We start from the raw sequence: 8,293 nt of genomic DNA, 5'->3' as shown, positions 1-8,293 counted from the left end.
CCACGGGGCAGAGCTGAAAGCCTGAGGGCGGCCTCGCGGCTCCAGGCGGCTGCAGGGTTCCAGGCCCAGGAGGCAGGGCAGTGAGGGGGGGCTAAGAAAGCTGTTCCAGGGCGTAAGTGCGCCTCATGTAGAGAGTCTTGTGAAAGACACCCCTTTGCTTACAAATTGCTTATTTCAAAATCTTAGTGTAAAATTTTAGGTCAATAAAATTTAGTATTCTGTAACCCAGACCCATCTCCTCCTTCACTAGGTTACCCCCGAGTGCCAGGGTGGCCATAACTTCCAGAGGCGGAGGTTTTGCCCTACAGGGCATAACTGATTCTGGTACAAGCTGGCAGCTGGGGCTTGGGCAATGGAATTGCCTTTGATTAGACCTACTTCCTTTCTGGCAAAATGAGGATAATGACTGCCATCTACTAACGACATATTAGGAAAGACACTTCGATGCTCAAGTATTGTTAGAAACCTTTCCATCCTATGTTTTACTAGAAAATGACAGTTCTGATACTTATCAAAGTGATGCATTTTTTAAGACTCAGCTCAAACGCTTTCTCCTCATATGTAACATTCTCAGTTTATTCCAATCCTCGCAAATTTCTCCCTGACTCTTATTACACTGTGTAATGTTTATTCAGCTATTAACTGTGACTTTCCTTCTCCTTGTGACTTTCCCAATCCTTGTGTTGTGTTGAGTTTAATTGCTGTTTAACTGAGTAGAACCTGGTTTTACTTCCCCTCATCCTCCGGAACATCAATAACAAAAATCATGTGTTATGTTTGTTTTTACACCAACATTACGTCTCCCAGAGTAAGAATTCAATATATAAATAAACAAATGAGTGGATGTCATAAATTGATGAAAATATAACTTATTCCTTTACACTAAAAATAATTTTTTAATTTTTGCCTATCTCATAGCGTTCTTAAGAGGAGAGATTTTTATATCTGTACATATCACTAGAATTAATTTGATGTAGCAGCTAATTTAGTAGATAATTTAATACTTAATAATTACAAAATTCTTTGTTTTAAAAATATAACTTCTCCACATAAGGTAAAGATATGCAGTAATTCTTTTTTTAAATTTACCTTTATTGTTGAAATATTACAGATGTCCCCCTTTTTCCCCATTGACCCTTTCTACCCTGCACCAGCCTCCACCCCAGGCCTTCACCACACTATCGTCTATGTCCAGGGGTAATGCATTTGTATATAAGTTCCTTGGATAATCTCTTCCCACCCACCCATCGCCTCCTTCCCTCTGAGATTCATCAGTCTGTCCCATGCCTCTATGTCTCTGGATCTATTTATCACCTAGACACCCTATGATGACTTAACATACAGTCACTAAATGACATAGATGGACTACAGTCCTTAGTTTTCTTGTGGGCGGCTTTTGTATGGTTTTACAAGTAGATAATTAATCAGTGTATTCATTTTAAAGCTTTGCATATTTTTGTATTTAAAATACAAATTATAAACTTATTCTTATAATTTGTGTAAGTTTCCTGGAAAACACAAGTTTAGGAGAGCAGAATGTTTTACGTTTTTGGGGGGGAAAATTTACTTAGCTCTAGTATTTTACTAATATTTACTAGTATATTTTATATAACTAGTAACTTACTAGTATATTGTACACTAGTGTTTACTACCATTTACTAGTGAATTTATTATTATATATAACTCAGTAAGATTTTGCACATGAAGCATCCATTTTACCAACCAGGTTTATGTATTTTGTTCTGGTGAATGTTGCTTGTTTTGCAACCATGTAACTCTGGGGCGTTAGATTAATGAACACAACAATCAAATTAACTGCAGATACCTGAAATTTGTGTTTAAAAACATCTGTCAGGAATACAAAGAAAGACGGAAGTATTTAAGTCTCACCTATTTTATATTTCATTCAAATTTGAAGGTCTTGGTTTTCCCAATGCCTTTTCTGCAATATATTTTGAAGCGAATTTATTCAGGACATTCGAGACTTTGACAATTCTTTGTGCCTTGCACCCTTGTTCAATATAAAAGTGACTCATCGTTGCTCCTTTCAGTAGGTTTGCTTTGAATTCCATGTCACCTGGCATTGATACTGCATTGCAACTACCAGCGACGTCGCGTTTTCATTTGCCTGACGTATCTTTTCTTTTACTTTTATCACTTGGCCTATAATCCTGTCTTATTTCTACAAATAGCATGCCAATGTTTTTATGCATCCTTATACGAGTTTTATTATGAGACCTTTTCATCTATTTATATTTCTTATTTTGCCTGATGGATTTAATTTTTTGTCATGTTATTTTTGCTCCTCAGGCTCTTGTTATAAAGACTTCAGACTGTATAACAAACACTTAATAGGTCAATGCCCGGCCTCGCCTCACCTCCCCGCCTTCCCTCAGGGGCACACTGCCATAGCAGGGAGTGCAGCGTCACTTGGTCTGCCACCAACATCAAGCATCAGCTGAGCAGGGGGGTGAGAGCTGGGCTTTGTGCAGGCGCACCCTTGTACCTCCCAGGAAACACAAGTATGCTTGGCGTTTGCTTTCTAGACCATACAAATAGAATTACCTGGGAAGCTTGTACAGAAAACCCCCACAACCTCACCTCTCTGCCCCACCAACGTGATCAATTAATTGTTTGGGGATGAAGTCTAAATATGACTCTTTTTATAAACTTCCTCAGGTGACTTAATGTGCACTCCAGGTTAAGCACTGCCTTCTCCTCTCTCTGCATGTCCGGCCTTGTCTTCCCACTAACCTCAAGCTCTGTAATGAATTTCTTCTCATGATAAAACCCATGTGTTTGCTGACTTTTCTACCATGATATTCCCTGAACTGTATCTTCCCCAAATTCATTCAGGCTTTTAGGCATAGAGATGTCATCTTTCCTAGTTTCCAGCTATGCTATCAATTTTTCTTTTTATACAGTCATTTTGGTGTTTCAGTGGGAATTCTGAAAAAAAGTTGAGGTGAACAGACTTAAGCACCTCAGTCTCCAAGATGCCCCAAGAGGAAAATTTCACTGAAACTTAGGTATCAAATTATAAATTCATTGAAAGAAAATTAATGTCAGTATTTTACTCTCATCTCAAGAACGGAAGCTTCCCTACAAGCAAATTCTCACCTTCTCTGGGCTTTCCTCTTTCTGAAGCCAAGTCTGCTAAAATAAAACAGACCCTAACCATTGCTTTTTATACTTTAATTTTGTATTTTTTGGTATATTATTGCCCACTTTTGTATGAAAGTAAGATGGATCTGTGTTTTCTCAATAAACAAAAATAGCCAACAAGATTGACCTAAAATATCACGTCTAGTAAACATTCCCCCATTCTTATGTTGAGTGTTTTAAAATTCATTGAAAATCTGCTCTTAGGGTTAATGGAGGAAAAATATTCAGCATATCACTTTTTGCCTTCATTAGTATTTCTGTCACATCAAGGAGCTAGGCTGATTCCTCAGTTAAAACAAGGATAAATACTCAAGTGAGAGGTGATGTGCCCACATAGTACAACATATTAATTGGTTTGTTGATGAGGGATATTTACCAATTGATGGGTTACGCTTTGATATTTGAAACCTTCAATTCAACCTCAGTGGGTGCAGCTCTTCCAAAATAGGCCACGATATTGCAGACACTAAAGCTGTCAGAATTTGATGAAAAGGAAGTTGGCCTGTGCTGTTGGGCTGTTAATGGCCCCACCTTACACTTGATGTTTTCGACTCCTCTCCACTATTTCACTTCATAGGGCGCAACATGAGTGAACGAGAAACGCACATCCTTCTGGAGATCGGGGCAGGAAGAGCCTAAAACACAGCTATTTATAAACACTCTTGGTCCCCCCGGGCAAAGGTTGGAGCTGGTTTATAACAAAATTTCACCGATATCACTCAGATGTAAGCCTGAGGTCAGCAGCAGAGCACACAGTGGCGATGAGAAGGAGGAGATCTAATGAACAGCTACAGGAATGTTTGAAAGGATTATAGAACAATCTTTCTCTCACCTGGATTCTGGGATTGAAAATGTTGAGCTGGGGTTATCAGACTGTCATTATAAAAATACCAAGCAGAAAGATTTAAAGTCATGAGGTCATCTTTGCTCTATTGTTATTCCATCAGATTTCATAATTAAAGAAGTTCATTTTGTTAAAACTGAATAAATTATACCATCTCTTAATGTAATGTTATAAAATTGTCCAAATTTTAAATTGATATGTGTGTGTGTGTGTGTGTGTGTGTGTGATAGAGATAGAGATAGAGATACAGATAAATATGGATATAGGTTTTTTATATTGTAACCACATATGCCATTTTTGTTGTTAAGTTATATTTTACACCATTTTTCCCTGAAGTCAAAAACATAAAAAAGCCCTTAGAAGTGGAATATGTGGAGACTGAACACAAGTGTTTTTGTCTGAGTTTTCAAAGATATTTATGTCAAAGTCACTGTTATATTTCAGTTTATGGAGTAAAAGCTAAGCCATTTAGGGAGGTTATTTTTTATAACCTGCAATTCATTCAGCCTGACCAATAGCTTAACAGCTCCGTGAAAGGTAATTAGAAGTTCAGCAGGAATAAAAAGGCTTTCAATAGCATTATTTTTTTTTTCCAGGCTTTTAGTACCATGTGACAACTGAATGTCAAGGAAGAGAAAAAAAATACATACACAACGTGGTACAGACAGCTCTTCACGGGACTGAGAAAGGAGTGTTTCTAAGCTCATTGTCCTTATATGATGGCTTCTCACAACTCAGAAATTTAGTTTCAGGGCTAGAGAAAAATTACATGGGATACCTTATTTCCAATTTAATTTTACATTCCACTTTCCCTTAAAGATTTAAACAAGGCTTAATGAAAACAACAGTACAAAACACTGCCAAAATAAGTAGCCCAAGGTGTCAGTAATCTGGGGTGAGCAGCCCGGGCATTTGTTTGTTTGTTTCCCCCCCTTAACCCATCTTATGTTTACTTACAGTTATAATGGAATTGCTCGCTCACTCTCTCTTTTTTTTCTTTGTCTATCTAACATCATGAAAGTTCTAATGGGAACCAAGACCTGGACCTCCAACCAGAGAAGCTAAAAATCCACCAAAAGCTAACCTTTGGCAGGTAGTAAGTCAGGCAAGAGACCGAAACAGATGATCTGGACATAAGTATGGATTCTGCAGTCAGCAGCCCAAAAAGCTCCAGTGAGGCTACTTAAAATTTTGGCAGTGGAATAATTTCAAGGGGCAGTGGTCACAGTGGAATCCGTGAGTTTCCAAGAACCAGGGATGGCAACAGGAAAGCACAACCAGGCTGGTCGTGATGTGACCTGAGCTGTATTGCAGCCCTTGAGATAGGGTGACTGCCCTCTCCAGTTTGCCCAGAACGGAGGGTTTTGTGGGACATGGGACTTTCAGGGCTGAAACTAGGAGAGTCCAGGCAAACCAGGATGGGTTGGCTTCTCTATATCCAGCTTTTCTAGCTTCTCTCTCAGTATTCGAGGCTGGTTCTTCCTAGGGATTCTGTGACCTACTTCATTTATTTCCTAAAATGCCCTTTCCTCTTAAAATTAGCTGGGGTCTGTTTTTGATTTCTGCATTACAGACCCCTGACTGGTATAGAAATTGGTACAGGACGTGGGTTGCAGGCAAGAAACCTTCAGGGAAATCAGATAATCTGGTCTCTGTTATCTGGCCAAGTGGAAATTCATTCACTATTCAGGGAAGAGAGATTATATGCAACAGGGTGTTACCTTCTCACTGGTGATAGCCTGAAATTAAGCGCTCAGGATGGCTGGCCTTGAGGAAGGTGAGCGGCTGCTTCTGTAGAAAAGGAAGGAGGTCGGGAAACTTGGAGAATGGAACCTGGAGTGGCTGCTGTGTGCGCTCTGCGTGGCTAAAAAAAGACAACGAAGTGCTGCAACCCCTGAGCACTTGGTAAGATAACAATAACTAAAACCTGGGAACTTTCCAGGACTATGATAAAGAAATTCTAATTTTTAGCAGCTGCACAACCAAGATAATGAAAATCTAAATGCAAAGTTCAAGCCTACGTGCTGTTACATTCTAAAATGGGTCAAATGTGCAGTCTCTCCTGCCATCTCCTGTGAAAGTTAAGACATCCTCAGAAGAGAGTGGGATCCTAAAATGGACACAGAGCTACAGGGCACAAGGCAGTGAGTGGGGAGCACGCCAATGCTCAATGGCCACCAAACTGCCCTTGTCACTCAAAGAACTTCTGACTTCCTTGAAGATGTCACTACTTCCTCAGCTGATGGAGACATGCTAAATACGAACTGAATTTTCCTCGTGACCCCTCCTCCCCACTGCTACTTGTTCGTCTGTGTTTCTAAAGAAGTAGCTCCCAGTGTATCCTGAAAACAAGTATACATAACAAAAACTAAAATAAAATAGGGGCTTTGTTAATCTAATTTGCAAAATTCTGGTGAACACTTCTAAATAGAGCCTGAGAGTACCTGGTGCAGGAGAAAGGAATATAATCTTTAGATCAAGTTGGCTTTTGCAATGTGAGTGCATTTACCACAAATTCTAGATCCCATGTGTTGGCTGGTTTAGCATCTAAAACCTGGACTCCATAATGCCCCATGACATCAGTAAGGTGACAGAAAACATTTGTTAGGTAATTGAGGAAGGAATCAAAAGACTATGGCAGACAGACTTCATGGAGAGTCACCGTGGTTTCTGCTTTGACAGTACTTGGATGGAACCCAGCACGACCCATCCCAGCCAGCTTTCTCCCACCTCCTCACAGTGCTCTCAGTCACCAAGGTCCCCGCCACCCCTCCAGCGCCACTCAGCTGCCTCTCCTCAGCCACCCACAATGATGACGATGACTGGGTCCACCTCACAGGTGCGCCAGAACTACCACCAGGACTCGGAGGCCACCATCAACTGCCAGATCAACCTGGAGCTCTATGCTTCCTATGTCTACCTGTCCCTGTCTTACTACTTTGACTGCGATGATGTGGCTTTGAAGAATTTTGCCAAATATTTTCTTCACCAATCTCATGAGGAGAGGGAACATGCTGAGAAACTGATGAAGCTGCAGAACCAACGAGGTGGCCGAATCTTCCTTCAGGATATCAAGAAACCAGAACTGACAACTGGGGGAAGGGGATGAACCCCATGGGGGAGGGGTGTTATACTTGAAAAAAGTGAAAATCAGTCACTACTGGACTTGCACAAACTGGCCACTGACAAAAATGGCCCTCATTTGTGTAACTTTATTGAGACTCACCATTTGAATGAGCAGGTGAAATCCATCAAAGAATTGGGTGACGCATAACCAACCTGCACAGGTTGGTGGCCCCTGAAGCTGGCCTGGAAGAGTATCTCTTTAACAAGCACACCCTGGGAGACAGTGATGAGAGCTAAACCTTAGCCTAGCTTTCCATAGCCACCAGGGTGACTTCCCTGGTCACTAAAGCAGTACCTGCATATTGGAGTTACCTTTACCTTTTCTGTAACTTGTACCAAATCATCCACTTATGCCTTTCATTTGTACCATTCCTTCAAATAAAGTAATTTGGCACCCCTTTCCCCAAATAAAAGTCTATGATAGATTAGAATAATGAATGAAATGTCCTTGTTCATCAATCATTCACTCAATCAAATTACAACCCTACAAAGGACCTAGAAGGTGCCTTTTACACCAAGTTCTCTTGAAACACATTGGTGAGGAGAGTGCAAGCATTTCTAAAAATTATTTTAGTAGCTGGTTGGAGAAGGGGCATTTGAAATAGAATCTCTGGTAGAATGAGAGAGGACAATGGAGTTGAAGAAGCCACAGAGCAGTAAAAGTTGGGGGTAAATTGAGCGTAGGGCCATGAGAGATAGTTGGCTACCATAGTAACCTGAATGGTATGACCTGCAGAGGTACTGGACAGTGCTTAAGTGATTATAGGGGTTGTGGGGGGGGGAAAGTAGATGGGCATCCCACTGAGGTTCTACTTGATTTTTATAACCAACCATGGTAGAGAATTGTGGCATCTCACTCAATTTCTTTTCTTAAATTATTTCATGGAATCACAGACCCTTAAATAATGAAGAAACTTGATGACCTTGAGAATGTAACTGCTATAATTGCAAATAGTGATAGTTTTGTAAATCTCCTGTGGCTCAGAGCTTCTATTAATCCCTGGGTATGTAGGAAGCCACTGTGACCCAGAGACACAGCTTCTAAGGAGTAGTAACTAATAGTATTGTGATGTTTGTCTATATCAAAATAGAGCCTGTAGAACTCCAAAAATATCACATGCAGCTTTCCCCGGTCTTGAATGCATAGTTGAAATATGT

General features: G+C 40.4%; 1 pseudogene across 1 annotated transcript; it reads left to right on the top strand.

Moving 5' to 3' along the window:
* The first annotated feature begins 6,827 nt into the window (after positions 1–6,827).
* On the top strand, positions 6,828–7,372 carry LOC308560831 (ferritin heavy chain pseudogene; annotated as a pseudogene). Its single transcript has one exon. The product of its transcript is annotated as a ferritin heavy chain pseudogene (transcript).
* The last annotated feature ends 921 nt before the right edge of the window (positions 7,373–8,293 follow it).

Source organism: Miniopterus schreibersii (genome assembly GCF_964146895.1).
Source record: "Miniopterus schreibersii genome assembly, chromosome: 1".
NCBI classification, from domain to species: domain Eukaryota; kingdom Metazoa; phylum Chordata; class Mammalia; order Chiroptera; family Miniopteridae; genus Miniopterus; species Miniopterus schreibersii.
Note: the sequence above shows the minus strand (reverse complement) of the source record. Positions and strands in the feature narration are given on the sequence as shown.